This window comes from Hibiscus syriacus, unplaced genomic scaffold (assembly GCF_006381635.1).
Source record: "Hibiscus syriacus cultivar Baekdansim isolate YM2019G1 unplaced genomic scaffold, ASM638163v2 tig00110384_pilon, whole genome shotgun sequence".
In the NCBI taxonomy this organism is placed as follows: Eukaryota; Viridiplantae; Streptophyta; class Magnoliopsida; order Malvales; family Malvaceae; genus Hibiscus; species Hibiscus syriacus.
The window spans coordinates 984465-996235 of NW_024062715.1; the positions used below are offsets into that span (position 1 = coordinate 984465).

Consider the following 11771-nt stretch of genomic DNA (forward strand, 5'->3'; position numbering starts at 1 on the left):
ATATCTTTAGTTCTCACATGTGTACATGGGCTAATAAAAGATAATATAAATAAAATTGGTATGATTATATGTTTGTTTCGTTGTGAAGTGATATATGTGATATGATGATGTGTGTAGTGTTTGGTTAAAAGTCATATATTGGTATGTTAGGTACAAGAGGATATGATTAAAAGATATAAATGATAATAATATTGATAGTGAAATAATGTTAATGATAGAAATGATGAGTGATGTGTATATATATATTTGATTATATGAAAGGTTATATATATGGGTGATTCTATGTGATGTCATAGTATGATATATTCTTGCATTGTTAAGTATTTAGAGTTTCAATTATATGTTATTATGCCTCACTAAGTCATCGACTTAGTGTGTGAATGTTTCACACGTAGGTTCTGGAAAGCGAGAATAGACGCTAAGAAGAGCAGCTAAGAAGAGCAAGACAGGTCAGATTCTCTTTCCTGAAAATCAGATCAGAAAAGTCTTTTATTAATATGTATTTTATTATATGGAAATATAGTTGGCATGTAATATAAACAATTTGAATCATATACGCTCTGATATGTTTTGTAAATTATTTTATTGAAATAATATGAAGTTTTATTTAATATTAGTAATAATTATTTTTATTATTATATACAAGTAAAGGTTTTGAAAAGTCAATGTAACACTTCGGACTCGTATCTAGGTCGGGTACGGGTTGGGGGTTTTACAATATCTCTTATAAAAGCCCAAAACAAAACCTTAGTATCGATACTTGCCGTACAATATTGATATTGTCTCTTAAGTATTAATACTCTACCCAAGGTATCGATACCCTGGAGCTAATGTCTCTTGAAAGAAAAGGGGAAATATCGATGCTCTTATAGGGAGTATCGATACTTGGACCCTGGGTATTGATACTCCCTAGAGTACCGATACCAAAATGTTATTTTGGAAAACTAGTATTGATACCAAACACCCTGGTCTCGATACCAAATACTTAATATCGATACCCCTTTTAAGGGGTATCGATACTGCCCTCATGAACTTTATAATTTTTAAGCCTGAAATAAGAACAATATCGTCATTGTTCCTTCAATACCAATACCTTTCCTCGAAAATGCCCTATTTGCGCACTTAATCTCACTCACATTGCTATATTGAGGTTCCCAAATGGTTTTAGTGTCATATGTAATCATAAAGGGGCATAAATAAGGCCTTAAAATATGTTTATAACATAAAATATAGAATCTACCATGAACATGTTCACCAAGCTTTAATCTCAACCTTTATGTTATTTTTCACTACTAATGACCCATTAAAGAGTATGAAAGAGTTGTAAGTGTGATTACCTTATCACTTTGGCTGCTAGAAACCTCCTCAACTCAACCAAGGGCTAACTTTCCTTTATCTCTAGCTTTTGAACTCTCCCTAACCTCCTTCACTAAACAAAGAATAAGAAAAGGGGGTTAAAATTCTTGGATTGAGGTTGAAAACACTTTCTATAACTTAAATCTTACTAAAAACATGTTAGAATCCATAGATTCTCATAAACCCCTCAGAACCCACTTTTAGTTCTATGGTTAAAAACTTGAGAAATGGAGCTTGAATTGAAGCTAGGAGAATGAGGATTTATAATCTCACCTTAGTTAAGCCAAACTATATTCAAAATGCTTGATATCTTGGTTTTGGAAAGGAAGAGGACGAGAAAAAGATGGAAAGAAGAAGAAGAAAGTTTAATGAGTGATGATGGAAGTAGTTCAACACCATAAAATAAGGGGGTTTAAGCTTTCAAAACAAATAATGGGTAAATTTCACTTTTAGTCCCTCTACTTTCCACTTCATAAAATACCCATCATCCTTCAATAATCCTTTTGGCCCAACTCAAGCCCAACTCAACTAAACTTGATCCAAGTTATTCTAATGAATCCTTTGGGTTCAAACTATAGGTCTTGGGATGACCCGAACTACTAACCCGAGTTTCGGGGTGTAACAAAGGAGGTTTTAACAGGCACTCCTTGCAAGAAGACACTTGATCATCTGCATGGAGTCATATACTCAACTTTGTATATCTTTTAAGAAGTGTAGCACTTAATACATACTTACACAGATATAAGTATGTGCTAAGTGTTAAACTTTTTATTTTATTAACTTACATCGGTGTAAGTATGTGTTATATGCTTTTGTCGGTGTAAGTAGTATTTTTTAAAAAATTGAAAAAAATAATTTTTTAAAGTGTCACATGCCATTTTGTAAGTGGTCATAGGGTTCTACTTCACTTGTTATGAAGGAAGTGGGTGAACTGGTTAACGGTATAAAATACCATGTATGAAATCGGGAATTTTAAAATATTATTTATGAAACTGAGAATTTGGTATACTTCATGTATGAATGGAGTACTTAGCTCAAAAAGGAATTGTAAAATGTAATGAAAAAATATAACATCATTACATATTTTTTGGTTTATCATTTCATGACAATGATATACGTGAAATTTTTCAATTTTCTAAAATTGATTTTGCTCATAAAATTTGAATTTAATAAATGTTTGACAACCAACTTTACTTATTGATTTTGGTTCATGTTTTATGTTAGGTAAGTTATTCCACTTTTTTTTTCTAAACCCCTCTTTCTGACACCAATTTCTTTGAAATAATGTGACAATCACTTTGGCTTCTTAGTGTTGAACTCATTCGAACTCCAAAATCTTTAACTTTTGCATACGTATAGTAGAACTCAATAAATCTTCCAACGACTTCCACTTGAGCATATCCATATCATTTTCATTGTAATCTTGTAGTTCCTTCCAAATCTTGTCCCATATATCCCTATTGATGAAGTAATCAATGTTCTTCTCATTGTATGCATGTTTACCATCATCGGCATTAGATTCAAGCTATTCTTCTTTGGTATAAATTTCACTATCTGGATCATCTATTTTGTCATCTTCATTGAGATTACAATTTATATCTCCTTGATCTCAATCTTTTCATAATCATCCATAATCGTTAATATAATGTAAATTAAGATTAATAAAAAATTAATATTATCAAGATAAATTATCACAAATAATATCAGATAAAATTAAAAATAAAAATTAATGCTAATAAAAATTAATGGTTGGTTCAAAATTTTAAGATTCAAATAATCGTAATTAATATCAAGTTAAAATTAAGTATCAAGTTGTCAAGATTTTTTTTTTGCTCGGCGAATATGATTAAATGGAGAATCATACATGCCCGATTGCGAGCTTCGTTAAAACCTCAACTCTAAAGGGAGGAAAAAAAGTTCTACTCAACAGCGAAAACGAGATTCAAACGAATAGCATTCTAAAAAACTACAAACAAACCCGAACCCACCACTCCCTAGTATATAACTTCCCTAGGAACCCGTTATCATCACCAAGCCTTGAAAACCCTTTCTCGATTCAAACTTCCCTTGGCTAACGAGAAGGCGAATCCGTTACCGAAACAGGGAACATGACGAAAATATACATTCCCTAACCTAGAGACCAGACAATCAATCTCTAAAAATAGCCCCACCATTTCCAAGGGCGAAACTGTGCACTACTCAACCAATTAAGCACAATTTTTGAATCAGACCCCAGAACCAGAACCTCATTTCCAGACCAGCCAGCTTCAATACATACTTCCAGAGCAGTTTTCACTGCCAAGATTATGGCACTGTCCGACCAGAAGTTAGGTAACAGACCTGAGAACATGGCACGGATGTAACCGTCTGATGCAAATAAAACGCCTCCACAGCCAGCCACCTTATCTGAGACAACACCACTAACGATATGATCACAATTATATAAATGATATGAAATGAATGCTAATAAAAAAAATAATCACATAAATATAAATATTATTGTTAATTAGAAATGATAAATTCAAAATTTATTTATCAAATTAAAATAAAGTTAAAAAATTATTGAGGAATTAAAACTTGGAAGTCTAAAATTTAGGCATGGTAATGTATGAGGGTTTGCATGAAATTTGACCATTTAAATTATAATAGAAGTATGGCGGCTTTCAAGTAATTTAGCCATGTATATTAAAACACATACGCCCATTACCTAGAAGTCTAGAATATAATCAAGAGAAAATATGAAGGGTTTGCATGCAATTTGATTATACAAATAAAATAAAGGGGATTGAACGCAGTTTTGCCAGGCGAATTAAAATAGAAATAAGAAATGGGGTTTATGCAGATCACGACCGACGAACAGGAGATTCAGGCACAGCCTTTCGATGAACAACCAAAGGCGGTCGAGGTCGGTCTGGTTGGCTCGATCGACGGTCGTGGATAGTTCTCGGACGATCTATGCGTGTTTAAAAAAGAGGAAAACGACCAGGTGATGGCCGAGGATGGTTCTCCGACGATGTATGTGCGTTTAAAATAGAGGAAAACAATCGGGAGACGTCCGACGCAAACGGCAAGGGGTTTTGTTCACGATGGTCGGCTGTTGGATGATGGTGATTCGAGCAATGTTTGGTGACGAATAAGGTTGGTTTCCCCTTGATACGACTCGTCGGTAATAGTAAATATAACATAAAATGATTTTTCGGCGATACACAATGGCAGTTGACGATGGTTCTGGTCGTAACTGTTTAATTGGGATGAACCCTGAACTTATATAAATTAAATATTTTAATTCTAAATAAATTAAATTTCTTAAATTAACAATTATTTTTAATAAAAAGTCCATAATTTAATTACAATTCTATTAAAACAAAATTTTAATAAATAAATAAGTTTAAATAAATCATTATACTTTTTAATATTTATATAATAATGACAAATTTTTTATTGATGTATTTCGATATATCGCTTTAGCGATATGTTACAATGTGCAATATACTCCGTGTATATATATATATATATTCTCACGTGTAAGTTGGTATTATCTATTAATTGTCTTTGAAGTAACTACCTTTAACTAACGCCAAGAAAATGTGCATTTGGTGTTCTGTAATAATGATTTCAAGACTTGGTGCTGCTGCACGTGATATGTATCTAAGGGATTATATGGACAAATACTGTCTAATTAAAATTGGACGGGATGACTTATTATATATAATAACCAAATGATAAATATTTGAAGTGTCATATGCGTATCATATATGTACTTGATCGACACCAACATTTGACGTGAAATAAGAGATCTTGCTATCCTTTTTTTTTAGCATTTGATATAGTCTCGTATGATTATATTTTAGAAGATAATTTTTTAAAAGTTTAAAGAAAAATAGAATTATAAAATTTAAAAACGGTGAAAATAGACTCTCAATAAAAAAATATAAAAGATAATTAAAATATATGATAATTTAAATTTTTCGGAGATGTGACTCGTATGATTTATCAGCCTCTTTGCCTGATAAATCCCCAGCAACAGCTACGTGGGCAAAGAGCTAATCAGCGAAAGCAGTAGCATGCTCTAACTGCAATGAAAAAGAAAGAAAAACCTAAATGTTTAATTACAACAAAGGTTATATTTACATCAATAAGCAGGTGTGCATGCCTAACTTAACAACCATGACAATAGCTCCCGAGGGTTTCTGATTGGAAGGTTTATTTAATATTTTGGCGATCGGATAGAGGGTTTCGAAATTAGATCTGAAATAGGAAGAAAATTGGACGAAAGGGGTGGTTATAGTTGTGATAAAGAAGCAAACGCCTAAATAAATAACCAAAAACATCATCACTTCCATTATGTTCTCAAATGAGATTTTCTTTTACTTTTTTTTTTTGAAAATTCTGTTAAAAAAATAACAAAATCACCGATCTCAATTAACTTCATTTACAAGCAATTTATATAATCAAATGCCTCTCTAACCGCAGCCGGCCCTTACCATTTCATGTACCTTTCCTAATTTCATATTAGTATTTTTTATCATTTTATTTGAAACTGTGTACTGACAATAGATCCATGTTAGAAACCTTCAAAAATAAACATAGATATCTAAATTCTGTTAACGGATGAAATTGTATAATTCACTATTCATAAATTTAGGGCTAATACTTATTACATTTACAATGTATAATTTAGGATAAATTATATATTTAGTCATTCAGCTATCACTTTGTTCCATTTTAGTCACTCAACTATTTTTCTAAATCATTACTAATGTTACGTTTTGGTCATCCGCCATTTAAAAATTAACAAAACTGGTGTTACTTGTTTTTTTTCCAATAATGGTGTGACATTACATTATGATGACACGTCAGCGTCACCGTTAATTTTTTAACCGCGAGTGACCAAAATGAAATTAAAACACAATGTTTGTGGTGATTTAAGAAAATAATCGAATGACCAAAACATAACCAAAGTGATAATTGAGCAACTAAATATATAATTTATTCTATAATTTATACATTGAATGACACATAATTAAAAATTGTTAGGTATGGCTCATAAATATACCAGTAAAGAGGACAGGAGATGGAGCGGAGTGAGTGAAGCGAACATCAACTGTCCTTACAAAGAAAGTCTCGTTGTGGGGTTACAAATTATGTGGGTTGGGGGTGCGGGGGCGTAGCCCCCGCGGTACGGTACAGGGTTGATTTTGTAATTATGTACCAGGGTTTTCTATTATAAATAGAGATGTAACCTAGACCTAAAATATCATTGAATAAAATTCTAGCGCCGCCTAGGCACCGAGGACGTAAGCACATTGCCGAACCTCGTAAAATTCTCGTGTTCTTTCGTTTTCTTTACCCGTTTTCGTCAACAAAAATAAAATGAATAAGTTTAATTTTTAAAATATTTGATGATGTGTTGTCACCTTATTCACTAACTATATATAAAATGCTACACCTTCAATTAATTAAATATTAACCTATAAAATTGTATACAATTAGTATATTAAATAGAAACATTATTTATTATTTCATGAAACTCGTGTCAAAACCCTAATATTGAAACCATAATGTTTATATTTATGTATGTACAAAAATGTTTATATTTATTAACTGGGTCATATAAGTGCGTGAATTATAGTCTCTGTTGGATATAAACATTCTTTTTTTTTTTTTTGACAATTGGATATAAATTTTCACCATCAGATTTTAGGGGCTCTTTTGGTAGTCGAAACGTGAAGGTATGTATTTTATTTGAAAATTACAATTAAAATATAATGAATATAAATAAATATATTAATACTTTAAAAATTATATGATACAAATTACTGACCTATCAAAATTTATGTATAAATATCTTAAATACATAGGTAAATTGAAATAGTTTTATGTTATTATAAAAAATCAATTAAAATATTTAGAAAATTTGAAATAAATTTTCATTCTAATTCTTTAATCTTATGGTAAAATAGGTTTTAAATAAAAAATTAATTAAATTTTAAAAGAAAATTCATATTCAATTAAATCTCTATAGTTGAAAATTTAGTTAATCAAATCACTTTATTAATGTTCAGAGTTATTTTTTTACTGATATGGTTGATGAATTTTTAATGATAATATATGTTATGTATGACTAAATTGATCATTTTGTTTGATGTTAAAGTTCAAATGATTATTTATTTGATGTCAAGGGTTTAATTTAATAATATAAAATTCATTAGAAATGTTTTTAAAAATATTAAAAATTATAATAAATGTATACATTTTTTAAAAATATAATATTATAGAAATAGTAAAATAGTAAAAAATGATTAAAGATAGCTAAAAGTATATGAGAACATAATTTGTCATGTGACAAACATTAAGGACATCTAAAGTGTCCATTAATGAACTAAACTTATCTAATTTACTTAAATGACACACTTGAAATTTATCTTCAACGTATTTTTATCGGTATGATATTATCGGAGATTGAAGGTTATAGTGACACATTGGTTAGTTAAGCATTATTTGATGAAAAATCTCAAATTTAATATATAAAAAATTAAGAAATTGATCAAATAATAATTAAAGAAAGATAATTTTCTATAATTTATAATATATTCTTTTATAATCTTATAATTTTATATAACTTCTTTAAATAATTTTATATACCAATTTTTTTTTATTTTAATGATTTACTTTTAAAAAGAAAGTATTTATAATTACTTATACAAATTTTATAATTTACACCTAAATATTTAACATTAAATAAACGTCAATTATTTATATATTAAAATTTGAAAGGAAAAAACAATGACGAGCACAAACGAATAGACTAATATTAAAATATATTAAACATTCTAATAACTCAATGTTTAGTGGAACTGCTTGAACCATTATGAACAAGACTAATACAAAATTGCAACGGTGACTGTCCGCCAAAGACTGAATATCACAAAAAAAAGTAAAAAACCTAAACTGAATCTCTCCAACGAATTTTCTCTAATACAGGAATAATGTATAATTTTATGTTGAAAGATTTAGAATTTTAGAAGTTATTTATAATATAACATTTAAATTATAAAATTAAATTATTATGAAAATATTTAAATAATATAAAATTTTTAAAAATTTCTGGAAAATATGACCCTCATCCACTATTATCTTGACCGTACAAAATATGTTGATGAATTCAACGGTCCACATCATCAACGATTACTATGACAAAATTTTGATTAATTAAATGACTTGCATACCATCAAGAAAATGCGAAAGGAATATATTTAGTGGAGAAACTATAACTACATGACAAAATGGTAATTCTGTTTAAGCGGTTTAAGAGAAATCCACTTTTTCTTTCCCTCCAATTCCCTCTTGCTATAAACCCAGTCTCCTTCGTCAAGTTCGCTCCATTCTTTCCCTTTCTTTCTTTTTTTCTCTTTTCCCTCTCGCCAAACAAAATAATAATAATAAAAAAAAAACAATTCTCACACGCTCTGTCTTTCTCTGACCTAAGAGAACATTTAAGGGCCCGGTGAGCGAAAATCTTTTCTCAATTTCAATGAAATTTACTCATTCGATCGCTGTTTTCTGTTATTTCTAAACGTGTTTAATTTTCAACTTCGGTATATTCATTTCGCAGATGCAAGACGACAGTTTTTCAACCGTCTATGGAGACTTAGGAGGCAAGCAACCGAATGTCACCCAAACGACGGAGTCTACTCTTCCACCACCACCTCATCCTCCACTTCCAACGCTTCTATGTTCGCTCTTTACAATCCTCGCATCCTCATGCAACAACATCAAGATATGATCAACCGCCACAACTCTTCCTCACTCGTCTCCGTGAGCTGCGAAGGAAGCCGAGGCTCTCCGCCAAGAGAATTCCTCGCTTCGATCTGTCAACCGAGACCTCAACAAACAACTCAGCGCGTTGATCCAAGCCTCTGTTCAGAACCACTTCTCGTCTTCTGATTACAACTCCACGCCGTTTGAGTTGGTGAACGCCTTGCGAGGACTTTGCCTCGGTAGTGGCGGCGTAGGAGAGCGGATATTTCTGATGAGAGTCCAACGAGCATGATGGAAGGCGCGGTGGACGTGGAGCGGGTTATGTTGCCTAAGAGCATTTCTGTTAGGTCTAATGGATACCTGAAGATGATGAATCAAGCTGGAGAGAGTCATCGTGGTAAAGCTCGTGGACCTACTCGGACTGGAAATACCTCTCAACTCAGCGGAGCGGTAAGTAATTTTCCTTTTGTTTTAATCTTTTAATTCTGTTTGGATGCAAATTCGTTATTACAATTAGTATATTTTGTTTTCTACAATTACAGTTTATATTTAATAAGTGAAATATGATATAACACTCATTCAAAATAATTAACTGAGTTTAATTCTTTAATAAAATTTTGAATGACGTTATTATATGATTTAGTGAAAATATGTAAAATTGTACAGCTTCAAATTGTATCAAATATTAAATATAGCTGTTTAATAGTAATAGCAATAGTTTCCCTTTTTATTTTTCTTTAATTTAATGAATGCCTTCTTTGGCTTGGCAATGAAGCAATAAACCAACTAGAACTCATTTATGTTAGATGCCATCTTTTATCATATATAAGAAGACGCTTTATATATATATGTATATTGATTGGTGGCTTTGGGAAGAACCTTATTCAACGGAGTCTGTAATTGCTCTATATTTTAGCAGTATAGGATGATAATTGCAGAGTTTAGACAATTTATTGAGCGAATAAAACTGATCTTTACATTTCCTGCCAATAAGTTTAACTTAACTGAAATCTAGTGAAATAGTTCCGAACTTATTACCCTAACATAAATTACTTAGACGTTTAAGATTGATGTATTTTTGCATCTATTATCCCTGCCTCGTTGCAACCAGTTGTAAATTAGAAAGGGGGAATGGTATATGTGTATATGTAAACAGTAATAGTTTACATTTGATTCTGTACTTATTAAGTGCTTAAAATGGAATAGCTGACTAATCAATTAGATGAATGTACAGCAGAAGTGTATGTCCAGGGAGGCAAGAGGAAGAAGAGCCACTCGAGTTGGAAGTGTACAACCAAGGCATGTTTCAAGACTGAACTCTGCAACAAATGGCAAGAGACTGGTGCCTGTCCTTATGGTGATCACTGCCAATTCGCTCACGGCATTGAAGAGCTCCGACCCGTAATCCGCCACCCTCGCTATAAGACTGAGGTTTGCAGGATGGTCCTGCTGGTGATGTCTGTCCCTATGGGCATCGATGCATTTCCGCCATGCGCTTGCAGAGCAGGAGAAGTTCATGGACCACCTCACGCCAAGAACCAGGTAATCATGGGAGATCATCCTATGACATGGTTGCTTGTTGTAGACATCAATGTTCATCATAATCCTGACACCCACCCCAAAAATTGGATACAAGTATTATATGCCAATGTAGGAAGTTTACTGGTATGGTGGACGTATATACAATTGGAATAATTAGGTCAAAAAAAAAAGAAAATAAGAAAGAGAGAAAGAAACAAAGTTGTAGATGGAGATTGGAAGAGGCTATGTGGTCCCGAAGGTGGGAGATTTGTTGCGGTTATTAGGGGTATTTCTTTTGTTTTCCTTGCTTTTAATTTCATTGTTTCTTCAAGAACGCTATTAACGATCCTTGTGGCTAACCATCCAACGTGGAACTAAAAGAGAAGAAAAAGCATTATAGTGATGATGTTCTTCATTCTGGCAATTTAAGCTTCTGTTTGGAGACCGTATGATATATTGGTGTCTTTAGCCTCTCAGAACTTTGCTCTATAATTAATTTTTAATATGATACCACTGTATTGTATGGAAACATAGAATATGGATATGGTAATAAAAATAATATAATATGGTATTACAAAAAAAACATTTTTAATATTAATATTTTTATAAATATAATTCTTTAAAACCTGAAAATAAAAATTAATCTAAAGTTTCCATTCATAACCCTAAACCTGAAACCCATTGGAGACGATGAAACTATGACTTGAACCCATAGTGGATTTAGAATTGTTTTTTGAGGTGTATAATTATGTATTAATAATATAAATTTTTGTACGATTAACACAAGTAAAATTTTAAGATGGACATAAACAATAAAATGAATAAATTTAGATTTTATTTTCACTCCAAATAAGGATTTTGTCTCTGTATGAACCCAAATACGAGAGTAGCAGCCAGGATGAAACTACGTGGATGAGAGAGACATTAGGCACTTTACCATAGGTTGGATACATAGATGAATTGATAAAGTTTAGACACTTATTTGAAAACTAATATAGTTTGGACACTTATTTTATAATTAATCTTTTTTAAATTTATTGATTTTTAAAATTAATAGAAGTAAAATTTAACTAAAAATTTCAGATTTAATTATTATTTTTTACATCTTTTTCAGTTTTGATATTAAATAAATG

The 11771-nt window shown here is 31.2% G+C and overlaps 1 pseudogene; it reads left to right on the plus strand.

Annotated features, from left to right (window-relative positions):
• The first annotated feature begins 8948 nt into the window (after window positions 1–8948).
• Window positions 8949–10812, plus strand: LOC120122155 (annotated as a pseudogene).
• The last annotated feature ends 959 nt before the right edge of the window (window positions 10813–11771 follow it).